The sequence below is a fragment of the Gorilla gorilla genome, chromosome 2 (genome assembly GCF_029281585.2).
Source record: "Gorilla gorilla gorilla isolate KB3781 chromosome 2, NHGRI_mGorGor1-v2.1_pri, whole genome shotgun sequence".
Taxonomy (NCBI): domain Eukaryota; kingdom Metazoa; phylum Chordata; class Mammalia; order Primates; family Hominidae; genus Gorilla; species Gorilla gorilla.
In genome coordinates this window covers 136,176,906-136,203,839 of record NC_086017.1, presented here as the reverse complement: position 1 = coordinate 136,203,839, position 26,934 = coordinate 136,176,906, and the positions used below count along the sequence as shown (strand labels likewise).

The window sequence follows — 26,934 nt, the reverse complement described above, 5'->3', positions numbered from 1 at the left end:
CCAACTTTCAGTATAATTGTACCAAATCTAAAGTATTTATAGACAGCTCAACAGAGTCCCCATTTGTCATAGACTTTTCAGTTTATTGTTGGTGTGTCCGGAGTTGGTTCCTGTCGGTGGGTTCGTGGTCTCTCTAACTTCAAGAATGAAGCCATGGACCTTCGCTTTCGGTGAGTGTTACAGCTCTTAAAGATGGCATGGACCCAAAGAGTGAGTGGTAGCAAGGTTTATTGTGAAGAAAGGACAAAGCTTCCACAGTGTGGAAGGGGACCTGAGCAGATTGCTGCTGCTGGCTGGCGTGGCTAGCTTTTATTCCCTTATTTGTCCCTGCCCATGTTCTGTTTCTGTGCTATCAGAATGCCCTTTTTTCAATCCTCCCTGCAATTGGCTGCTTTTAGGATTCTGCTGATTGGTGCGTTTTACAGAGCGCTGATTAGTGCATTTTGCAGTGCGCTGATTGGTGTGTTTTACAGAGCGCTGATTGGTGCATTTTGCAGTCCTCTTGCTAGCTACAGAGTGCTCATTGGTGAGTTTTTACAGAGCACTGATTGGTGCATTTTACAGTCCTCTTGCTAGCTACAGAGCACTGGTTGGTGCATTTTACAGTCCTCTTGTAAGACAGAAAAGTTCTCCAAGTCCCTAGTCCCCAGGAGGTCCAGCTGGCTTCACCTCTCATTGGGACCACATAATAGGACCTTTTTTTTTGTCTTTAAAATTGTAAATCTCTATGTGTACTTTGCATTTTTATTAAATGTACTCCAAGGTGAGCCTTGACATGTCAATGGTAGGAAAAGATTGCATACTAAAAAAACACGTAAAAGCATGGATCTACTTTTCCATCGTGTTTAAAATGTGAGTCATGTAGTGTTAGTCTGCTGTGAAGTTAGCATTGCCAGGATGAATCTTCTACAGAAATTGTTACATTTCTGGTTTAATATAAATTAAGAATTTTTCTGGTAGTGCGTGAATGTTTGTTTCCTGTCTTCTTGCAGATTACTAGAACCTTTTTTTAGGATTCCATCTTGACTTATTTATAATGTTGTTTTGAGTCCATCTCGGTTTTGTAGTGGCTGTTTTGGTTATTATATGCATACATGACTTAGTCTACTAGTATCAACTTTTATACTTCAGCAGAAGTGTGGAAACCTCACTTTTATTTTACCTTTCACCTTCTCCAATTTTAAATATAATTGTCTTGAGTATCAGATGGTGTTATAACTTTTATTTCCATCATGTAATATGATTTATAAAACTAACGAAGAAAAAGTCTTGTTTATACCTATATTTCCGTTCTTTCTGTTGTTTCTTCTTTGATATTTCGACATTCCTTTTTAAAAAAATCATTTTCTTTATGTTCAGCAAGTTTTCTTCAGCCAGTCTTTATGGATAGGTGTGCTAGAGACTTTTTTTTTTTTTAACTTTTCTTCATTTGAGAATATACTTTTATTTCCTTATTATTTCTGAAGGGCAGTTTCACTGGATGTAGAATTCCCAGTTGGCAGTTGCATTTTTTCCAATGTTCGAAAAATACTGTGCCACTTTTATTTTTGGCCTCTGTGGTTTGAGATGAGAAATCTGGTGTCATTTGAATTGGTGTTCCCTTATGGGTAATGTGTTGTTTCTCTCTGGCTGCCTTCAAGGTTTTTTTTTTGTCTTTTTTTTTTGTCTTTAGTTTTTGAATGTTTAATTATGATGTTAGAGTGAATTTCGTTAGGCTTATCCTCTTTGTATTTGCTTAGCTATTTGGATCTGCAAGTTAGTGTTCCCTAAATTTGAGTACGTTTCAGTTATCATTTCTTCAAGTAGTGTTTGAGCCCCATTCTCTTTCTTCCTTCTTTATGAAACTTTGATGGTGTGAATGTTGGATTTTTTTTTTTTATTGCCCTGTAGTTCCCTAAAGCTACTACTTTTTTCAGTTTATTTTCTTCTCTTGTTCAGATTGGGTGAATTCTACTTTTCTGTCCTCAAGTTCAACGATTCTCTTCCCCATCATTTCCATTCCCCCCCACCCCAAAACAGGGTGTGGCTCTGTCACCCAGGCTGGAGTTAGTGGCACGATCTTGGCTCACTGCAGCCACCACCTCCCAGGCTCAAGTCATTCCCCTACCTTAGCGTCCTGAGTAGCTGGGACTACAGGTGTAAAGCCACCATGTCTGGCTAATTTTTATATTTTTTGTAGAGATGGTGTTTCGCCATGTTGCCCAGGCTGGTCTTGAACTCCAAAGCTCAGGTAATCCACCTGCCTTGGCCTTCCAAAGTGCTGGGATTACAGGCATGAGCCACCATGCCTAGCCCATCTCTATGTTTTTATTGAGCCCACCTTAAAAATTTATTGTACTTTTTAGTTGTCTTAATTTTTTTCTTTTTAGTTTTTATTTATTTGCTTATTTATTTTATTTACTTTTTTTTCTAGGCCGGAGTGCAGTGGTGTGATCACAGCTCACTACCGCTCTGACCTCCCAGGCTCAAGCAATCTTCATACCTTAGCCTGGCAAGTAGCTGGGACTACAGGTGTGTGCCACCATGCCCAGTTAATTTGTAAATGATTTTTGTACAGATGGGGTCTCACTGTGTTGCCCACGCTGGTCTTACCCTCCTGAGCAGAAGTGATCCTCCTGCTTCATCTTCCCAAAGTGCTGAAATTACAGGTGTGAGCTACTGCAGCTGCCTTTGCTTTTTTTTTTTTTTTTAATTTTTCTGTAGTAGGTATCTGAAGACTATGTTTCTTTTTTTAATAACTTCTGTTTCTTTGCTGAGATTTTCCATTTTTTCACTTGTTTCTGGATAATGTATAATTGTGGAAACATTTTTATTATGGCTGTTTTTTTTTCACTTGTTGCAGTAGAATTTGTTAATATATTGTTGAAACTTTTGCTTAAAAATTCTTGTCAAATTCCAACATCTGATTTACCTCTACTTTGGCTTTGGTTGATTTTCTTTTCTCATTTATGGTATGATTTTCTTAGGTGTTTTTTGTTACATCATGGACATTTTATCTGTTACCTCAGGAGGCTCTGGGCCCTATTTAAATTTTTATTTTAGGAGTGGGCTGTGGTTCTAGTGGCAGTTTAATTTTTAGAGACTTTGCAGTCTGCTTGGTTTGTTTGATCCTGCTGGAGCTCCCACTGGAAGGGGTTTCCCCATGCTGGGTTTCTGATTGTCTACAGATGGGAGAGGATTATGGTGGGACCCACCTACTGGTCTCTTCTTTTCTCGCCTGTCCTGGTAAGTTTGGGCAAGTGAAGAGGTTCTTGGCCTAACCTGAGCCACTTGCTATGGCTGGGTCGCTGAATTTCGCCTACTTGCCTCTCTATCTCTAGGTGGAAAACAGCCTCAGGCCAAATAGGGAAGAAGAGTGCTTCCTGTGGTCTTTATTGTCATTTGGGCTTCCAGTTGATCTCCTTCTCCTGATGTTTTCAGGACAACATCAGAGAGTTGTTGCCATTTGTTTTGGCGGAGGAATGTGACTATCTGAGCTGCTTTCTGTTGCTAGATTGGTGGTTGGGAAATGCCAGGTCTGGATTGTCTTCTTCTATTGGGTTTGAGGACATGAAACACTCTGCTGCTCTTTTGTTTCTCCATTCCTTGGGTCCCAAATTGGTTTACTGCCTTTTTACCACCTTTGGATTTTCCTTTGCTTGTTATTTCAGTGGTTTACAGTTGTGCTTCGTGAGTAGGGGCAGTAGGAGAACAGATCTAGGCCATTTTGTCTGAACTGGAAGTTGAAGTCCCTACATCATCTCAATCCAGGCAGTTATTTCAGCATTGAAAATAATGGTATATATTGTCTACGGCCATACCACCCTGAAAATAATGGTATATAATTATGTGCTTTGCGAACTTAAAATTTACTTTTAATTTTTAATTTTTGTAGGTACATAGTAGGTGTATATGTTTATGGGGTACATGAGATATTTTGATACAGGCATAATATGATTATGGGGCATCCATCTCCTCAAGCATTTATCGTTTGTATTACCAACAATCCAATTATATTATTTTAGTTATTTAAAAATGTACGGCCTTGTTTACTTCTAAGCATTATATAAAATGTGTGCTTCACTTATAAACCACACTATCTGACACTCAGAAGGTTTTTGTGAGGTCAGTCATATCCAGCTTAAGAGGTTGCTAGGGAATAGATGCATACTGTTTTACTGTGCGTCTACACATAAACAGAATTTTGTTATTTAGTTAATTAAAGTGAGTTTTTGAATTCTGAGCATTTTCTTCAAAGATGTGTTTACTAGATTGTACTTAAGATGTTTCAACGATTCCCGTAATACGTTACTGCATTTTAGCACTCTTAAACATTTTTCAAAAAAAGACTGAAAATCTTGTATTATGCAACTGATTTATTCTAATTAATAGATTGGAAAAGGTAAGATAAATTGTCGTGCTTTTACATTGCCTAGTTTTCCAATGGAGAATAAATTGGCCCAAAATAAGAACATGTTCACCGTACATTAATAGAAGCTACTGTTTCTGGCTGGGGATGGTGGCTCACACCTGTAACCTCAGCAGCTTGGGAGGCTGAGGTGGGAGGATTACTTGAGGGTCAGGAGTTTGAGATCAGCCTGGGGAAATGTAGTGAGACTCCATCACTAACAACAACAACAACGGAATCACTGGGCTCTTTTGCAGCTACTTCTTAGTATTCTCTAATTGATTCTTATGGCAAATCTCAGTTTTCCTAATCAGATTAAAAATGATTCCTTCGCTCAGTGACTGTATGATTTATGTTTAGGCACACCTCTACATTGTGTTCAGTGCCTAGTGTAATTCTGGGCATGTATTCTAGGCAGAGTAGATCCGATTGGTTCTGGCATTGAATAAGGTGAAAAATATCAAAAGATGGACTGGAAATGGAGTATGGCTTTTTGTGGCCCACTTACAAGTTTTTAAATGACCATATTTAATTATATTTCATATTAAAACTAGTAATTCCATTCCTTGTTATTTTTGACTTGTGATAGTTTTTTTTTTGTTTGTTTGTTTTGAGACAGGGTCTCACTCTGTCACTCAGTCTGGAGTGCAGTGGCACAATGTCGGCTCACTGCGACCTTTGCCCCCCATGCTAAAGCGATTCTCATGCCTCAGCCTTCCAAGTAGCTGGGATTACAGGCGTGTACCACCACGCCTGGCTAATTACTTGTAATAGTATTTTAACATGTTTTTGATCACAAAGAATTGACACTTTAAAAATCAAAGTTAAATGAAGTGTTAAACTTTAATTTTTAAATGGGCATTTCTATATTCTTTTCTAGGGTTCTCTTCATTATTACAGTAACTCTATGTAATAAAAATGATGAGTTTTCTCTGATTATACACATATGTACCTATCATTGTAAATAGCATCTTCATTTCAAAATTTATGTCTATTGGTGTTACATTGAACTTTGAAGATGTTTACTTTTTTTTCTGACTCCTAGAATATTGCTAAGAGTAACGTTAAATATATCTTAATTTGAAAATGACCTTACCTGTGGTGTTATGTTAGAGTAGACATTTATTAGGAGGTGGAGGATCTGGTTGATGGCTTTTGTTTTTGATTTGGAGACAGGGTCTCACTCTGTTGCTCAGGCTGGAGTGCAGTGGTGCAATCCTAGCTCACTTCAGCCTCAAACTCCTTGGCTCAAGTAATCCTCCCACCTCAGCCTTCCTAGTGTCTGGGTGGCATGCATCACCATGCCTAGCTAACTAAAAAAAAAATTTTTTTTTGTAGAGCTGGGGTCTCACTGTGTTGTCCAGGCTGGTCTCAAACTCCTGGGCTCAAGTGATCCTCTCACCTTGGCCTCCCAAAGTGTTGGGATTATAGGCATGAACTGCTGTGCCTGGCCTTAGTTGAAGTCCTTGTCTTGCCACTAAGATGGTGTGTAATCTTCGTTACTTAACCTCTTGAACCTGTTTCATCATCTAAAGAACTGAGACAAACAATAATACTTGCTCAGGTAGTTGTGTGTGAGTGTTTAGGGGGTGGGGAATGAAATGTCGCATGTGAAAGCACTTTGTAAACTCTAAAGTACTTTATCAGAATATGGTGGTTTCATCTTTGAGAAGATTGTTTCAGAGTTTGCCTGGGTGATCTTGATCATCATAGTACAAAGTGTATCATGATTATTTACAAAATTAATGTTTATTCAGTAAAAACTTATGTAAGAATTAAACAGCTTTTCCTTAAGTTTGGTGGCTTACTAACCTTAAAAACTCATTTACATTATCTGGGGAAGGATTACATAGTTGCTTGTTAGTGCAGCATCCTCACTGTGATAGGTTAGTTTTGGAATGTTTCTTCTGGAAGCAGGTGATTTAGATTTAAAAGTTCTATCTCTTTAATAGTTTAAAGTTTATAAAATGCTTATTTTTGTAGCATTGTTTATAACAATGCTTTTGTAGCATCACTTTTTCTAACATAGATGGACAGTTGGTTTCTTGTTTGACAAATGTGTATTGGTTAGTTGATTTGAAAAGGTCAAGTGTAGGTGAAAATTTTCACTTGATGGCTTTATTTTACTCATTTTGCTCAGCCAGCTTCTATATATCTGAGTGCTCCTTTGTAGGATTTTCTTTCTCAGCTAAGTGCAGTAACCACACTAATTGCAAAATTTTAAAGATTTTGGCTTGATTTTTTTTTTTTTTGTGAGAGTAGAAATGGAAAATGGCTTAAGAAGGGTGATTTCTGGCTGGGTGCGGTGGCTCACACTGGTAATACCAGCACTTTGGGAGGCCAAGGCGGGTGGATCATGAGGTCAGGAGATCGAGAACATCCTGGCCAACATGGTGAAACCCCATCTCTACTAAAATACAAAACATTAGCTGAGCATGGTGGCACGCGCCTGTAGTCCCAGCTATGTGGGAGGCTGAGGCAGGGGAATCACTTGAACCTGGGAGGTGGAGGTTGTGGTGAGCCAAGATCGTACCACCGCACTCCAGCCTGGTGACAGAGCAAGACTACATCTCAAAAAAAAAAAAAAAAAGGTGATTTCTGGGGTGGTTGGTTTGAGTTTATTGGTTGGTTATCCTTGGGATAGATATGGTTATGAAAAATATACTATTAGGCCATTCAGATATCATTTAGTTCAAAATATATAAAGTATAACTCCTTAGAGGGAATCTTAATAACTTTAAATTTGAAAGCAGTTACTATAAATTTAAAGAACACATACGTCTGTTCTTTGCATTGTCACTCTATAGAGATTCAAACCAAATTCATAGAAATCTCTTGCCTGGAACAAGTTTTTATTCTTTTTAAAACATCATTCAGAAAGGCTCATTAAATCATAAAAGTAAGAACTAATTTAAAAATATAACTTGACTAATGTGTAAATGTATAATGTGTAAAATGTGCTCTAGTTAAAAGATGCTAAAGGACTGTAAGCATTTTTAGTTTCAGATTCTTATGCCATGTGTGCTGTAATTTATCCTTTCATTGCTTTGGGCTTTTGATTTAAAGGGCAGAGGTAGCCTTTTTATTTGGTAGTGCTCATGGGAGCATAAACAGTTAAAAATGTGTAAGCATCACACATTTCATTGAAACTTTAAAAATGATTTTCTAGAAAGATTACCTTAATTAACCAAGAACTATGTTCTTTATCAATGAATGGCTTTTCAAAGGATGATCATACTTAGGAGTAACATTAAGGTTTTATTTATTGCTTCAGAAATTTATATTCTTGACAGAATTTTTGTGGGAGTTTCTTCTAACACATCTCTTATCTGGATCTTGCTACGTTAATTCATAAAACTTCATGTTTAGCAATCTTACTTTTCTAGGCAAAGATGACAGTTAAAACATAATTTGGTGGGCTAAAAGTATACTCTGCAAACAACATAAAGATATACTTTGAAAATACTGTATCAGTAGAAACTGTCTACATGAAATGTGAAATATTTGAAAACATGAAATGTGAAATATTTGAAAATACGAAAGAAGCTCTTCCTATCTGTTGCAACGTGCATGCAGTTTTTGTAGCTTTTCTGAAGGAGTACTTCTGAAATTTGTTACTAGCATTATTTTTAAACACAGAATGGAAATTAAGTTAGATTGGACTAACCTATTTATGTTGCTAAGAATTACCATGGTGCATTTGATACAGTGTTTCATAAAGTTTATAGTGGACTTATCAATAGGTTGAATCTCTTTATTGTTAAGACAGTCAAGTCTTTTTCTGGAAATTCTAAGGGTAAGGTAATGTTGCCAAACCCCATTTAGGCTGGTTTTGAGACCAAGTTTCGCCATTTTATTAGGTTTATGTGACCTTGGGTGACTTTTCTACATGCCTTTGTTTTGTTATCTGTGATTCCATAATTAGAAAGAGAGTGTTGTATGGTGGTTAAGCTTCTAGAGCCTGATTTCCTGGGAGGAAATTCTAGCTTTACTAATAATTAAAAAAATACTGAGTCTCTTATGTGTAAGGCACTGTTTTAGGCACTGGGATATGTCAGTGGATAAAACAGACAAAAATTTCTTCTCTTGTGGAGCTTATAGTTAGGGCAGAAAAGAACATGAATAAGTCGGTTGTGTAATATGTTAGGAGGTGGGCAGTACTGTGCAAAATGTATAACAGAATAAAAGGAGGATTGAGTGTATATGGTGGGATGTTGCAGTTTGAAATGGTGTGACTGGAAGAGGCCTCATTAACAAGACTTTAGCTAGACTTGTAGTAGCTAAAGGATTTAGTTACGAGGATCTCTCAAGGAAGAGTGTTCCAGACAGAGGAACAGCCAGTGCAGTAGATTCTGCTGTATGCTGGAGATTCTGCGACAATAAGGAGGTCAGGTCACTGCTGCTGGAGTGGAGTGAACAAGGGGAGAGGCTAGAAAATGAGGTCTGAAAGATGAGGGTGGGTGGTGGTGGAGGTGGTCGTTGATGGGTGGGGGATAAGCACAGGAGTGCATGTAAGGCCTTGTAGACCCTTATAAGGAGTTCGGGTCTGCCTCTTACTACTTTTGTATTCTTTGGGAAATTATATAACCTTTTAGTTTTGTCATCTGTAAAATGTGAATAATAACAATACTATCTCATAGGTTTGTTGTTTTGATTAAGTGATTTAATACCTGTAGTGTCCTAGGAACACTACTGAGCAGAGTCCAAAGCATATATTCATTGCTTACATATTGCATATATTCTTACATGTGGAATCAACATTAAGAGATCACCTTCTTCCTTTTCTTTTGAAAAGGTAGCAAAGGGAGAGTTAATTGCTCCCTGCTTTGATTTTTCTATGATAAATTTCTTACGCTTCAATTATATCACATTATTATCACAAACATTTACTCTGTATGTGCTTATCATCCTTGCTAAATTATGAATGCCTTTGGACAGAGACCAGGGTATTTTATTATGTCTTAGGAATCTTAATGTGTTGTAAAAATATATCATGTGATAAAAAATGTTGACTGAGTTAATGACAAAAATGTTGGCTTAATTAATGAATTGGACCACCTGCTAGTAAGTATATTGGAACATTGCCAGTCTATCAAAACTAAATAGTGGAAGGGCGGTAGCTAACGACTTCTGCAAAATATTTGTGCATTTTATTTCTGCCATAATTATTCAAATTGGTATTAGTAGAAAATTTCCTTAAATATTATATAGGTATACAAGTTTGTACCATGTAAAATGAAAAGTCTTTATGTATATTATTGTGTATCTATTAACATTTGCTGTCATTGGTTGATAGGAAACAAATACTACCTTGATTGATAGCATAGATACAATAAAACTCCTACCTTAAAATACAATAGTTCCCTACTTAACAGTGGTTTGATTTAGGATATTTTGACTTTATGATGATGCAAAAGGCATAGGCGTTTAGCTATAGGCATAAACTTGTGACCTATTGGGACATAACCTCATCATAAGTCAAGGAACATCTGTATATTTTTAGTCTTAATCTGTTTATATCTGCCCAAGTGTTTATAATCAAAGATTATTTAGACAGAAAAATGTTAAAAGAATTGCTAAGGAGGAATATTCACTGACTGCTGAAGTGGGGGAGTAGGGCAAGGAAAGAGGAAGAACTGAACTGACTTGGGTGGTTGTCCAAGTAATTTTCTATCTGTCTTTTTGTATTTGCATGGTTTCAGTTTCCGTCTTAGTAGGTTCTCTTCTCCCCATTCTTGGTTGAGAGGAGTGGAAGAGAAGAAAGGGGGATAGAGGCTTGAAGAAATGAAATTAGTAGATGATGCTAAATGAATTAGGGTTCCAGAGACAGACTATGTGACAGGTGACTTGGGGGAAATTGTGGGTTTACATAGTAGAGGAGTGGTTGTGTGGGAAGGACATTCCAGAATTTCTGTTTATAAATTTATACTTTGAGGTTATATTATTTTGTGTGTATGCACGTTTCCTTTTCCTTCTTGCTTCACTATTTTATTTTTGTTTTCTTTTTACATATCTAAGTTATATTCTGTGATGTGTAGCTGCAGTAATTTAGTGCTTTCAATAAAATGTGATGCAAGAAGGTGAGTATGCTTTTTGTGAAAATGTTTTCAACGGAATATTAAGATTTCAAAAACATTTGTCCAGTCTATAGATGTTACTAGCTCATGATGAGATGTGTAATAATATCCTGATTGTGGAGTAGATACATCACATCAACTTTTAAAGACTCACAATGTTAAAATGCATAATGTGAAGACATTTTTTTCCCTGTCTATAGGCTTTGCAGTGTCCTTTTCTATTCAATTTTATTCTTGCGATTAGCAATTCTAAAAGTTGAATATAGTAATGTATGTAGCAATATGTGTACAGAATATATAATATTCTAATAGAATAGTGAATAACAAGCAGTGTAATGCAGAAACAGTTGTTAAAAGAAGAATTTTAGACAAATCAAATTTAGCAGAGTGTATCTGTGCAAAGAACTATTCATAAATCAGGCAGCACTCTGAACCAGAAGAGGTTTGGAGAGCTCCACCCAGCAACATAGGCAGGCAGTATTTATACACAGAAAAAGCAAGTGACAAGCAGAAATAGCTTGATTGGTTACCGCTTGGCATTTGCCTTATATGGACATGGTCTTATCAGGTGGCAGTCTGTAATTGGTTGAGGCTTGGCTACTGTGATTTGCTGAGACTCAGCTACTTGTTACAAAAATATACTCTTAAATTAGGTAGCAGTTTGTTTACATAGTAAGTTAGGTTTAATTGGCTACCTAGAGAGGCAACTTTAAACCTAATTTAATTTAACATAATTTAGCTTTACTTTACCCATTTTTAATAGTGTCTAACAGTAGTATAGTTTTATAGCTTTTATTATCCTTTTGGTACTATTGCTATAGGAGTATGTACTTAAAATAACTTTGCATAATTGAGAGGAATGACATGTATATGCTTTTGAATGCTTGGCTGCAAAACATTGAGGCAGGCAATTAGGAGCTTAGTAGAAATCAAGTATTTTAAAATAGATTTTTTTTGTTTGTAACTACCTCAGTAACAAAGCTACTGACTAGCTAAGTACTAGAAAATGCTAAATTATCAGAAAGACTGTACTGTTTGTAGTTCTTGATAAAACATATGTAAATACAGCCTTGAATTGATGTACTTGGTTATTTTCTAGAGATTATCAATTTCTAGAAAATATTCTGCTTTTACATTTATGGCTTTTATTGATGTGCAAGGTATTTATGGATCCCTAAACTTGTATTAGGACTGTTACATAAAATGCTTTATCTATTGTTTCTGAATAAAATTATATTTGGCTTGTTCTTTATTTCTGATAATTCAACTTTCAGTCTTCATTACTTTCATTTAATATACCTCGGAAAAATCCCAGTTACATGAATAAAGTGATCTGTGGTCGGCATCAATGCAATACCAATGTGGAATGTTAATTTTCTGTGTTAGTCTCTGCTAAAAGGTTAGTTATAGCATGATGTTTAAAAAATATCGATGGACCATTTTAGCATTATTAAATACCTTTTGCTTTGAACTTTTAAAATGCTGTTTGTGTTTTCAAAAACTGCATCCTTAATATATTTAGATTTTTTCAGCTGAGGGAAATGTTACTGTAAGAGTTTATCAAGAAATAGTGCTATTTGAGTGTTGGAGAGTATCAAAATATGATTTTAGTGAAACACATTTGTGCTTTCCTTCCTATGTTATGATATTTAAGATGATAGTCAAGTTTATTGTCCTGACTTCAAAGAAATCTTAATCCTTCACTGGAAGTTAAGTTTGAAAAAGTCCAATTTGTATGTGAGTCATTGTTGTGATATCATTTAGCATTTGATGGCTCATTGCACTCAGATTAAGTGTTAGTTGTTACTAATTTTATTTACTCTAACAGTATCTACCATGGAAAGAATTTTGTTAGACTTAGGACACTTAAATATAACAGTTTTACCTGACTTTAAGACTGTGTTTAATCCTGATTCTTTTGGGGGTTAACCTGTATTTGTGTACTTTTGTAGGATAGAGGGAGGAATCAGCAGCTTGGAAATTCAAGCACGTGATCTGGCGGGATGGGCGTTTGCCTGACGTATTTAATGGAGGTAATTCAACATTCTTTGAGTCAGTCTTTAATTTTTACCTGTAATGGATGCCCATGTTACTACACATACTTACAATAACTGTTGGGTATAAGTGTGCATTTATGGCCAATCCCTTTTCTTTTTATATTCATATAAATAACATGGTATCACTATTATAAATATTATAAATAATATGTAGATATGGACATATGTACCTAGAAAAGAACATTATTAATTTTATAAGATGAAGTCAATTATCTTCTCTTAAGATTACTTGCATATCTTCTTTTAGGCCTCATTTCCTTTATGTTAGGAAGGCAAATGATCCTCTCCTTTCTTGTTGGCCTATGTTGGTGCATATATTAAACCTATGCTTTTATCTTTCACACAACATGAAAGAAGATATCTAACAGTTTTCAAGGAGTTTACATATATGTCAGTGGCACATACTCATGTCAGTTACTAATGATCATAAAAATTCTTCTGTTTGTTGTAGTTTTAATTTTTTAATAGAGACAGGGTCTCGACTGTGTTGCCCAGGCTGGTCCTCAACCCCTGAACTCAAGTAGTCCTCTTGCCTCAGCCTCCCAAAGTGCTAGGATTACAGGTGTGAGCCACTGTACCCGGCCTGATCATAAAAATTCTAAAATTTCTCTGTGCATTTTAAAATTTGTTTTTTGAGTTTTTTTTTTTTTTTTTTTTTTTTTTTTTTTTGAGATAGGGTTTTGCCCTGTTGCCCAGGCTGGAGTGCAGTGGTGTGATCTTGGCTCACTGCACCCTCTACCTGCGGGGCTCAAGTGATCCACCCACCTCAGGCCTCCCAAGTAGCTGGGACCACAGGCACATGCCACCACACCTGGCTAACTTTTGTGTTTTTTTCTTGAGATAGGGATTTGCCATGTTGCCCAGGCAGGTCTTGAACTCCTGAGCTCAAGCAATCCATCCGCCTTGGCCTCCCAAAGTGCTGGGATTATAGACCTGAGCCACTGCGCTTAGCCTGAGAATTCTTTTTCACCTTGTGGATTGAAATTATTTGGAGTTTCAGCAGCCATATTTTAGGATTTTCCTATTTTTTCCATATCTTCTGATAATTGTCATGTTCAACATTTTTCACTTCTTTACTCATGTTTATTATGATAGGTGTATACACTTAGGCAATAGAGAATGTTGTAACATTGCAAAAAGGCTTTCCAACCCTTCCCCATTCGGTATAATCATTGTATATTCTTCCAGACAATTTCTATACATATACAAGCATTTATATGTGTGCTTATATTTACACATTTTTTTACACAAATGAGATCACACCATATTATTCAGTAATATTAAAAAATAAACTTCCACATTTTTGCAAATCATTCCTTTTCACTTTATGCTGCGTAGTATTCTAATATTTGGACGTATCATAATTTTTCTAATTAGTCATCTACTTATGGATATTTAGGCTTTTTTTTGCTATTATAAATGATGATGTAGTGAATATTCTTGGGTACACCTTTGCACATATTTAAAAATATATCTGGCTAGGCGCGATCGCTCATGCCTGTAATCCCAGCACTTTGGGAGGCCAAGGCAGGTGGATCACTTGAGGTCAGGAGTTCGAGACTAGCTTGGCCAACATGGTGAAACCCCAGCTCTACTAAAAATACAAAAATTAGCCAGACAGGTGGGTGCCTTTTACCCCAGCTACTCGGGAGGCTGAGGCAGAAGAATCGCTTAAACCCAGGAGGCGGAGGTTGCGTTGAGCCAAGATGCCACCACTGCACTCCAGCCTGGGCGACAGAGCGAGACTCTGTCTTTAAAAAAAAAAAAAAAAAAAAAATTTTATATATGTAAAATTTTATATATGTATCTGTAGTATGAATATACATATATACATACACATATAAATATACATTCATATGTATATTTATACTGGATATATATATATATCTATACATATATTTATACTACAGATATATATATGTTTTTCCATATCTTCTGATAATTGTCATGTTCAACATTTTTCACTTCTTTACTCATGTTTATTATGATAGGTGTATACACTTAGGCAATAGAGAATGTTATAACATCAAAAAAAGGCTTTCCAACCCTTCCCCATTCAGTATAATCATTGTATATCCTTCCAGACAATTTCTATACATATACAGATTTTATATATATATATATATATATATATATATATATATATATATATATATATATTAGTATAAATTCCGAAGGGAAAAATTATTGGACCAAAGATTATGTACATTTAACAATTTGGTGGATAAATTGCCTAACTCTAAAAAGAAGGCCAAATATCAGTAGTCTATGAGAGAGGGGATCTCTCTATCTCTTTGACAACACTAGCTAGTGTCAAATTTTTTAATATTTGTCAGTTTTTTGTTGATTAGCTTTTCTTTTCTTATGAGTGAGTTTGAGGATTTTCTCCATTATTATTGGCCATAATGTGTGTTTTCAGTTACCAGTTTGGTCATGTGCTTTGCCCTTTTATGGAGTTCTTTATATATTTGTATATTAAGGAAAGGAGCCTCTTGTCATTTTTTTTTTAAGTTTTCCAATTGACAATTGTATATACTTATGAGGGTATAATGTTTTTTAGTTTTGCTTGACACATACATAGTGTATATTTATGGTAACATACATAGTGTATGTTTAAATTTTACACACTATTAAAAATACTGTATATTCAAAATAAACTTTATATATTTTGATACATGCTTACATTGTGTAATGATCAAATCTGGCTAATTAGAGTATTTTCATCACTTCAAATATTTACCATTTCTTTGTGAGCCTCTTGTCATTTATTAGACAAATTACTTTTGCTCATCTTTTGATTTTATTATTTTGCCCAACAGAAGTTTTCATTTTTTATTGTTGAATATAGTAATCTCATCTTCCATGGCTGAGGTGGGCAGTGAAGAACAGTTCTGTGTTAGATTTAAAGGTCTTTATCATTGATTATAGGGCTCACTTTTCGCTCCAGGTTGTAGCATCTCTGAATGACATGAGTCTCTAACTTATACTTTGACTTTTGCTTCTTTTTCTTTTTTTTCTTAAATTAGTTTGGCCAGGTGTCTTTAGGAAGAAAATGAATATACATAAATAATTATCTTTTAAAATATAAATAATAGGTATTGGGACTCATGATGGAAGAATAGGTATACATTCATAATGACAACTACAAAGATAAAATGCCCGAGAGCATATTACTTAAAAAAAAATTTGAAACTGTATGGAAGAATAAGAAAGAGTATTCGAATCAGTTACATTTTTTGATAGGAAGATATATATGAGACTCTTCTTCAAATATATATTTAAAGCTGTATATTTTAAGTATTGCGTTTGCTGCATCCTGTAAATTTTGATATTTGTTTTCATTTTCATTCAGTTAAAAATATTTTCTAATTTCCCTTTACATTTTGTCCTTGTTATTTAGAAGTTTGAAGTTTAATTTCCAAATATTTGTGGATTTCCCAGTTTTTTAGTTGATATCAAATTCAATTCTGGTATGGTTAGAGAACATATAAATGTATTTGTTTGTAAGACAGGGTCTTGCTGTGTTGCCCAGGCTGGTCTTGAACTCCAGGGCTTAAGCAATCCATCCACCTCAGGCTCCCGAAGTGCTGGGGTTACAGGTGTGGGCCACGTTGTGCGGCTCAGACAACATATTTTTATGACTTCAATCCATTTAAGTTTAGTGAGACTTACTTTATAGCCCCGCGTGTGGCCTGTCCTAGAGAATGTTTTAAAACTGTATGTATTCTAGTATTGTTTGGTAGTGTTTTCTGTATATGCCACTAGGTATAGTTGGTTGATAGTGTGGTTCAGGTCTTCTCTGTCTTTGCTAATTTTCTGTCTAATTATTCTGTCACTTATTTAGAGTGGGACATTGAGATCTCCAAATATAATTGTTGAATTTTTAATTTTTCCTTTCAATAATGTTACTGCTTCATTATTTTGGGACTCTTTTTAGGTGCATACACAGTTATTATATCTTCCTGATGTTTTGACTGTTTATTATTACGAAATGTCTTTCTTTGTCTCTATAGTCTTAAAGTCTGTTTTGTCTGATGTTAATATAGCCATTCTGTCTCTTACGGTTACTGCTTATATAGTATATCCTTTTTTTCCCATCCTTTTACTTTCAGTTTTGAATGTAGGATATGTCTTGTTGACAGCATATAGTTGGAATTTGTGTTTTTATCCTTTCCGACAGTCGCTGCCTTTCCACTGGACTATTTAGACCATTCATATTTAATTAGGGATATGGTTGGATTTACATTTGCCATTTTGGTATCTGCTACACACACACACACTATATATATATATATATATATTATATATATATCTTTATATACATATATATCTGTATACATATATAAAAAGATATATATCTTTAGATATATAAAAAGATATATCTTTATGTATGTATATAAAGATATATATCTTTATATACATATATAAAAAGATATATATATCTTTATATACATATATAAAAGATATATATATCTTTATATACATATATAAAAAGATATATATACATATATAAAGCAAGTATATATATATACTCATATATATAGTGTCATTTCACTATGGTTTATATATGCTATGATCCTTTATATATATATGTATCTTTACATAGATATAGGTAGATATCACCTATGTTTTTGTTCCTTTGTTTCCTCTATTGCCTTTTGTGTTAAATACTTTTTAGTGTGCCATTTTAATTACTCCATTGATTTTTTTAACTATATTTTTAAAGATATTTTCTTTGTGGTTGCTGTCAGGATTATGCATTTTAACAGGCTGCTTATTATCAGTAAGATAAAGAAACTTTCTTCCAATGTAGGCCCATTTTCTCTTCTTTATTGTACTGCTATTGTAATATACATCTGTATATATTATAAACCCAGTAGTACAGTGTCGTGATCATTGCTTTATACGTTCTTAGGTCTTTTAAAGGGAGGAAGAAATGAGAAAAATATGTTTATGAAGTCTTTTTTGAATTAATCCACGTATTTGCCATTTCTGGTGCTCTTCAATTCTTTCTGTGGATTTAAGTCTGATGTGTTTTCCTTTCAGCTTGATGGGCTTCCTTTAGTGTTTGTTTAAGGCAGGTCTACTAGCAAAAAAAATTTTCTCAATATTTGGTTATCTGGGAATATTTTTTCATTTTTGAAGGATAGTTTTGCTGTCTTCTTGGTTGACAGCTGTATCTTTCAGCTTTTTGAATATGTGATTTCACTGTCTTTCTTGCCTCTATTGTTTCTAACTGGAAGTTAGCCACTAATCTCTGCATATGCTGAATCATTATTCTCTTCCTGCTTTCAAGATTTTTCTCCTTGTGTTTGCTTTCAACAAGTTTGACTATGTTGTGTCCAGGTGTAGGTTGCTTTATATTTTCCTACTTGAAATTCATTGTGCTTCTTAGATCTGTAGATTTATTTTCCTTAGAAAAATTAAATTTGGGGCCAGGTGTGGTGGCTCATACCTATAATCCCAGCACAGGTGGGGATTTGGGAGGCCAAGATGGTCAGATCACCTGAGGTCAGGAGTTCGAGACCAGCTTGGCTAACATGGTGAAACCCTGTCTCTACAAAAATACAAAAATTAGCCAGGCATGATGGAGGGTTCCTGTAATCCCCGCTACTCAGGAGGCTGAGGCAGGAGAATCGCTTGAACCAGGGAGGCGGAGGTTGCACTGAGCCGAGATTGTACTATCGCACTCCAGCCTGGGCAACTGAGTGAGACTCTGTCTCAAAAAAAAGTAAAAGTAAATTTGGCAAGTTTTTGGCCAATATTTTATTAATTTTTTTTTCTGCTCTTTCTCTTCTTTCCTGGTACTCAAAATGTTGGTAAGCTGAATGTTGTTCCATACGTCTTTGAGGCCATGTTCATTTTACTTCCATCTTTTTCCACTCTGTTTTTCAGAGTGGATGGTTTCTATTGATGTATCTTAAAAGTCACTGATTTTCTTTTGCCATAAATCTGTTGAGCCCTTCTGATGAATTTTTTATTTCTGTTACTGTATTCTTAAACTTCAGGATTTCCATTTGGTTCTTCTACATAATTTCTGCATCTTTGTTGAAGATCTCTTATTTGTTGATTGCAGTTTTTCATAATTAAAAAACTTTAAAACATGAGTTGCTTTTAACATATTTAACATATGTATAATAGATATTTTACATAATATATTGTAACAACTCTGGATTGTGATGAGCCCCTCCCCTCTTATTGTTACTGTTGTCATTTCACTATAGTTTATATATGATACAATCCTACTGAGAAAAATAAATTTTATTTTGCACAAAAGTGTATCTGGAAAAAGAGATACACATGAATATCCAGGAAAATTCTGAAATGCAGGAGTACTGAGAGGTGAATAGTTCTACAAGAATTTGAGCTTTTAAAAAAATATATAAACTGTTGAAATGTTTTTTAAAAAATGAATTAATATTATACTTTCTGAAGTTCAAAGAGGAAATCATTAGTGATATGGATGTAGGTGGGAAAGACTATTCTTTTTGCCTTTGTACCATCATAAGCTAATGTAAAATCATAGAATCTTTCATGTATCATCTGGTCTCCACACTTCTTGTGAAGGAGTGTATGTGAACTATTCTTGATAGATAGGAATCTAATATTTTAAGAACCTCCAGGGTAGGAAATTCCATAAAATCTTTAGTCTGTTAACTGTGCTCAGAATACTTACTGTCAGGAAGTTTTCTTCCCGTGTATAGCCTATACTCTGTTTTTGTTTTGAATGTGCTAAAAATTTTCCATATGATTTTATCTGTCTTTTTTGTCAGCTTTTCTCTGGCAGTGGTAATCTTGCTGGGAATCTTGCTGATTTTATAACCATAATCGTTTCTGGCCACTAGAATTTTATGTTGAATTTATATAATAGTTTCTTTTAAGTTTTGGCATGCATTAGTTCTGTTTGTTTGTAAGGCCTGCCATTGTGTTTCTTCTCTCTTCACTTCATAGACTTTAACAAAGCAGATATGATTACTGTTTGTAAGTAGTTTCTTTTTATTTTTTTTATTATTATACTTTAAGTTTTAGGGTACATGTGCACAATGTGCAGGTTAGTTACATATGTATACATGTGCCATGCTGGTGCACTGCACCCTGTAAGTAGTTTCTTAAGTTTTGTTTTTTCTAACCTTTTAGGTTTGTAATTATCTGAATTTCCTTGAATATCCTGTATCTTTGAGGCTGTAGACTCCACATCTAGGCAATTGTTCTTTTTTCTTTTCTTTTTTTTTTTTTTGAGACAGAGTCTCGCTCTGTCGCCCAGGCTGGAGTGCAGTGGCGCAATCTTGGCTCACTGCAAGCTCTACCTCCCGGGTTCACGCCATTCTCCTGCCTCAGCCTCCGAGTAGCTGGGATTACAGGCGCCGGCTGCCACGCCTGGCTAATTTTTTGTATTTTTAGTAGAGACGGGGTTTCATCATGTTAGGCAGGATGGTCTCAATCTCCTGATCTCGTGATCCGCCTGCCTCGGCCTCCCAAAGTGCTGGGATTACAGGTGTGAGCAACTGCGACTGGCCAGCAATTGTTCTTTATAAGGCCAAGTTTATTTCTCATTTACTGTCTACTTACCACTATTGTATTTTCCCAATTTCAAACATAAAAACAAGTCAGTACATTGGTCATTCAGTCATAACTTACTGTATTTAGAAAGAATTTTCACTTCAGTATTCATACCAATTTGCACATATTATATTTGTATAGTATCTTTTCCTACCATAAATAATGTTTGTTGTGTGTGTGTTTTATTGTAGGAATCGGATGGCATAAGTGATTAAGGTGGTATTGAGGATTTCTGAAGCCTATGAAAGGTAGAAACTCAACCATGATTTCTTTTTCAACTCTACAGCATTCCTTTCCTTGAAGTCTTCGTTTTTACCTTAGTCTCGGGTAATTTTAATACTTATTTTTCATAATCTTGAATAAATAAGTTTTTTCAAATATGAAGTCATTGTGTTCAGCTGCTAGAATTTTATACTGAATTTATATAATAGTTTCTTAAAGTTTTGGTATTTATATTTGGAAGAAACTAGTTTTTTTCCTGAGAAAAGAAATTTAAATGATGAATAATGATGTCATTTTAGACTCTAACACACCAAAAATGTGTAGTCTTAAGTGAAATTTAATTGAGAGTTATTTTCTTGGTTTAACACTTTTTCTCAACAGGGTATAGCATTTTTTACCCCCTATCCCGAACACATATACACTCATTAAGTTTCCCAGAATTTTCAGAGAAACTGTTTTCACACTGAGGAAAGTTAGACATGTTAGTCAAATTTAATGATGTTTGCTATATAATTTTTAAAATGTGAGAAAACATACCAGTTTTTATACATCTATACATGTTGTATGTATGCCTGCACTAATATAAGGAAGCAGTCTTACAGATAATTCAGTAATCACTTAAGTTTGATATATTAGTATATAGACTTGGCTACTGTGACAGAGGCTTATAAAGGTAGAAATATATTTATATTTACTTGAAAAGTCTGTGTAAACTATCTTGAGATTAAATGGAGGCTGCAAAATCACTGTGTCCCAGGGCTCCTTTGTCTTGCTCTGCTCTTCTTCTATGCAGTTTCTGTATTGTGGGCGAGGATGGTTACCATTGTGTCTGCTAATAAGAAGAAAAAGAGAAGGGCATTCTCTTTACCTTTAAGAGGAGTTTGTGTATATCACTTTCACTCAGATCCCTCTGGCTCTAACTTTGTCACATGTCACAACCAGTTGCAAAGGAGGCTGGGAAGTGAGTGACTCTGACCTAGGCAGCCATATGTTGCACTTAATTTTTATTACTGCATAAGAAGGAGAGAACAGATTCTGGGGAGATAGCCAGCTATCTGTCACATTAAGGTTTGAGTCAGATTTATTTTCATTAAAAAAAAAAAAATTGCCTCAGGCCTGTAATCCCAGCACGCTGGCAGGCTGAGGCGGGTGGATCACGAAGTCAGGAGATCGAGACCATCCTGGCTCACACGGTGAAACCCTGCCTCTACTAAAAAAATACAAAAAAAATTAGCCAGGCCTGGTGGTGGGCCCCTGTAGTCCCGGCTAGTCGGGAGCCTGAGGCAGGAGAATGGCGGGAACCTGGGAGGCATAGCTTGCAGTGAGCCGAGATGGCACCACTGCACTCCAGCCTGGGTGAGAGCGAGACTATCTCTCAAAAAAAAAAAAAAAAAAAAAAATGCCGTTGATTTAAACAGTTAACTTTTTTGTTGTTGTTCTGGAATGAGTCTTGGTTACTGTACAGTATGTATTAAAAATAACCATTAGCAATCTAGGCATAGTGGTATGTGCACAGTCCCATCTCATGTAATTAAAAAAAAAAATTAGGTGTTTAACATTTGTTCATAGTATACAGGGAAATTTTGTTTTAAGAAGTTTTTTTAAAATATTTCTTTATTATGTAAGATTACAGAAACTATAGTTTGAATATTAATGTTTGAATTATTGATATTGGCATAAAATGTAATGGATGCAATGACTAGATCCAACAGAATGTCAGATTCTGCTTTGCGTGAACTTTTTTTTTACCTTTTCCCTCCCCCTTTCCTTGTTAAGATAAATTATAGCTGTTTCTTAAACTGTTTGGGTTTCCGTAAATTTGATGTTTTAATATTTCTAAATACTGCTATCTTCTTGATGTTATATTGTTTTACAAAACAGATGATAAATATTTGGAACACAGAATATGCCTAGATTCTGTTTTATTTGAGAGGGGCTTCAGTGTGGTATAGAAATGCCTGTTAACTTTGACTTATTCAAATATTTATAAATTATTTTTCTGTGGTGAAAAAATAGAGTTTTTTTTTAAAGCTTTTAGGTTTTTAAAGTCATAAAAAATGATTATTGTTAACGTGTAAGTTTTCTGATTAATAGTTGTGTTAGCAGCTGTTGAAATAGATATTTGTTTAAACATCCTTTCTTGTTAGCACTGATCAGAGACCATTTTGTCCAGTTACCATTATTATAAATGATGTTCCTATTAGGATATTTTGAAATAGTAGTACTTTAAAAATTAACATGGTTTAGAAGATATGTTTTATAGATACAAAATGGTAGTTATACAGAGGTATATCTGAAGAGGTCTTTGAATGTACTTAGACAAGAAATAGATTTTGTTTTATTAATAAGAGATGAAGTAGTTTCTGCTTACATCAAAACTATACTTTTCAAGGATGAAAGCAAATACAAAACTTCTTCAGAATAACAAATAGCAAATTTGTTAAAGGTTCTGGTATTAATCATGGGTTTCATCTCCCCAAATGATCTGGAGGCTGGTTGATATTTGTATTTCTAATGCTGATATTTTTAAGTTATAATTTCTCACGGTTAGAAACATAGGTTAGAAATGTTAATATCCAAGTCAATGTAACTGGCATCCTCCAAATAACAGTGCTTTGGATCAGAAGTAATTTGTGAAATCTAGCTTTTTTCTTTTACCTGTTTTCAGAACAAGTTCCTTTGAGTGCTTCTCTTTTGGCTTACAAGTGAAGTTTCATTTTAGATTGAATGGGTTCTGTTACAAAGTCAGGGGAAGAGGTGTTACTGAATTTGTGAGAATATTTTAAGTTGGGAATTACTCTTTTTATACAAAAGACGATGATGATTAGGTTCAGAAGCTTGCCTATTATAACCTGCTTTGACTCATAGTTGAAGTTCCATATTATTCAAAAAAGTTTATGGAAAATAATAGTACTACCAAACTCAATAAATGAAACAGAAATGTAGGATCTCTAAGTGAGAAATATTTATTTCTTTCATGCTCAAATGCAGATTAATTAAAGGTAATAAGTGACACATGGATGTTCATATACATTCGGAAAGGGAACTTGGTGCTTTAAAAAATTTTAGAGCATATAGCACAAGCCTTCAAATCTGTTTTCATTTTAAAATGTACAGCCCTCTTTTTTTGATACAGGTGTATCATTAGGACTGACTGGTTTTACATTTATTAGCCATATTTAGGATTATTTTTAAATTTTCAGTTGGAATGGGAAGGTAGAGAGATTTTCCTGGTAAGGCTTTGAGAAAACAGAGGAAGGAAGGTAGCTTAAGAAGATACATTTAAACACATGAAAAAGAAAGAATGGCTGAGGAGAAATTCACTGAGATATGAGTAACAGATAGAAAATTGGAAAATAGAAAATGTGGAAAGTGTTGAATCCTCCCACAGGAGAAAAGGGGATTCTGTATCAGAAAGTTATCCCATAGTAGCCATGAGGTGGAGTAGTCCCCTAAGGACAGTTTGATTGCTTTGCCAAGCCAAGCAATGATGACAGAAGGCCTTAAGAGCAGGTGGTGAGAGGACAATGAGAGTTCAACTACTTCCTAATGTGTCCAGGGCCTTTTAAAGTCAGGAAATAGTGTGATAAGGTAAAAAGTGCATTGAGTCAGGTAAGTCTGGTTTGAAATCCCAGTTTACTTCTGAGCTATGTATCCTTGGGTATGCCCCAATTTGTCTGTTAAATGGGGATATGCTGTTACTGTCTTGAGGGTTATTGTAAATATTAAGTAAGGTAATATATTTAAAGGTGCCCAGCACAGTGTCTTACATCTCAGCACACATTAGTTGTCTTTCCTCTCCAGGTTTTCATAATTTCTGAATTTTAGAATACAGACATAAACATATTAATTTGGAAAGACCTCATTAATTGTATAAAACTCCCATTACAAAAAACCTCAGCAAGCATTTTTTTCCCAGTTTTTAATTGACCCTTGTAGAACAAGCAAGCATTTTTAAGAGCCTTGTATATTTGATTAAAAATGAGTAGTAGTGCCCAACTTGTCCATTTATAATGCTTCTGTTAACTTTGTCCTCTGAAGACGAGCCCAGACAGTTCCCCGAGTTTTGGACATAATTGTCAAAAACATTTGTATTAAAAGCCTATGTATTTAATTCCTTATTAAAAACCCTGACCCAAAACTGTTTACTCTGTTTCAACTTAATATAAATCTATAAAGCTTAGTTTTTAATTACTTACACATAATTGATTAGAAACATTAAATTAGAAGATGACCACAAGAAGAGTCAGCTATTTCTTCTGGTAGACAGGAGAAAGGTAATGGCAGATAATTTACGTTCTTTTTAAGTAGCCCTCTGCCACTAGGCTTAAATGACTAGAGGGTTACCTAAGCCACTGCAGTTAGGCTTTTACACAGCTGAACTAAACACGTGTCAATAGGAAGGATGTTAGGTGTGTGTGGGGGTTGGGAGTGGGAGCAGGGAGGGGAAATTTAATGGAACTGGAAGTTGTGTTGTGGCCCCCTAGATACCCCTGTAGACAGTTTCTCTCGCAGAGGGATGGTGATGAGGGAAGAATAAATCATGGAAGTGGGGGAAGAATGCAGAATTTGAAGTAATCTGCGAAAGGGAGATTTAGGAGAAATTGGCCTGAGTTGGTCTCCTTCCTTTCTCTTTCCTGCTCCGTTGTAGTTTTCATCATTCTCTGCTCTGGGTAACTTGCAGTGCAGAGGAAGGATTGCCTCTCACTCTTAGCTGAATTAGCCCTTGGACATCATTGTCCAGTCTGTCTTGGTTCTTAACAGCGCTGCCATTTTGTACTCTGTGGTGTCAGCTGCCTAAGGTCTCTACAAGATAAAGGGTCTTCACAGGGAGCTCAGAGTGGCTTATTACTCCACGTATTTTCTTTTCTTTCCGGTTGGATAGAGGTTCCTTGAAGCTGAAATTAATTGTTTAGCTTTTTTTTCCCTTCCAAATCAGTCTTCCATGTGAGTAATAAGATTTAAAGGAAGCATTATTTCTTTCCTCCTCTCTTCTGTGTAGTATCCCTAGCCCCTGACTTTCCATTAATTATACACACATTTGGATTAGAAAGCAGTTGGCTTTTTGAGGAGTTAACAGGAAGAGACAGTTAATTATTTACATATTAGTGTGGCTTGATTACCTCAGTTTTCTTTCTTTACACTTGGCTGAGCCTCCCTAAAAATAATGAAATTAGAGGAGGGATATGGCATGTGTTAGCTTTTGAGCATGGGACCTTTTGTTGTATTTGGATTTTTGAATATGCAGTGAGGCACATGAGAGCTTTGACTGAGACCACTTAAGAGTTTAAGTGGGAAAGGTTAAAACCATAATGGCATAGAAGGGAGGTGCAAGGACAATAAAAATGTATTTTTTTTTGTACTTTTATCTTTCATTATTAAGTGTAGCTTTGTCCTATTCCCTTTTTCCATGGGCCTGGTAAAATTTCCTGGCCAGAGACAGGTTGAGGTATATGATAGAGGTATGACTCACTTTGTCTTTGAAACATATTTTAAAATAACACTAAGTCTTTGTTTTAAAATAAAGAAGAAAAACAAGACCTAGAGTCAATTCTGTTACTCATACCCTGTTAGCTTGCCGTAACATTAAAGAAAGAAAAGATGTTGGTACATGAAAAAGGAATAATAAAAAGTCAAAATTAGTCTTCTTCATGAAGATCCTTTCTTATTTCATTTTCCAAATTCCAGGTAAGTTTCTTATCGGAAATATATATATATATATGTGTGTGTGTGTGTATATGTATTTCTCTCTCTCTCTCTCTCTCTATATATATATATAAAAGATCTTACTATCTACATAGTTCTCCTTGATTTTTTTTCACTTAATATATCTTGGAGAACCAGCACATAAAGCTAACGTCATTCCTTTTAATGGCTGCATGTGTTCCATTGTATGGTTGAGTCATAATTAATGTAACAAGTCACCTGTCTATGGATGCTTAAATTTGTTTCCAGTCTTTTCCCATTGAAGGGTTGTAGCAAACATCCTTATACTTACTTCTTTGGTGAATGTCTATGAATAAACCCATAAGGTTGTATTCTGTATATCCCTAGCAGTGAGATTGCTGGATCAAGAGTACATACAGTTTTCATTTTGATAGATATTTCCAAAGCTCATTTTAAAACTTTGTCTTATTTAAAACCTTGTGTCCATTGATATTGGAGTCTGTTTTGGTATCTTAGTACTTGCTGGTATTTTGGGGAAATTTCAGGGTATTTCAAAAACAGTTTCCAGGCCAGACAGTTTTAACTCCAAATATATGCCTTAATTTGGGGCCATAGGAATAAGGAACTTAGTAAAAAGGGAGAGAGATTTCTTTTTCTTTGCATGTGGTTGGTTTTCAGGAAGATTTTTGAAGAGGTCATTTGTTTTTCATTTGGAGTATTGCCATTTTGTCTTCACTTTACTACTTCTGTATCAAGGTGTGCTCTCTTCCTGTTCCAAGTCTCTCACTCTAGCACTTTATGCCTTTTTTCCAAAATATTATCTGTCCCCAGAGTACTACTACTTCCTCAATATTTATTGTTTTGGCTTGATGCTAGGCATAAGATTAATTTTAAAAAATCACATCAAGCTAAAAATCTTCTGCACAGGAAAGGATACAGTCAACAAAGTGAAGAGCCAACCCAC

The 26,934-nt window shown here is 35.1% G+C and overlaps 1 protein-coding gene across 3 annotated transcripts in view; it reads left to right on the top strand.

Moving 5' to 3' along the window:
- ZNF148 (zinc finger protein 148) overlaps positions 1–26,934 on the top strand; it is a 148,293-nt gene that overhangs the window by 31,366 nt on the left and 89,993 nt on the right. For 2 of the 3 annotated variants that reach the window (XM_031009385.3, XM_055383853.2), the window contains exons 2-3: positions 12,417–12,497; positions 20,273–20,329. The gene's annotated coding sequence lies outside the window, so the exon portion shown is untranslated. Of the gene's footprint in view, positions 1–12,416; positions 12,498–20,272; positions 20,409–26,934 lie in introns of all 3 variants that reach the window. The other variant, XM_031009381.3, reaches the window with a different exon arrangement.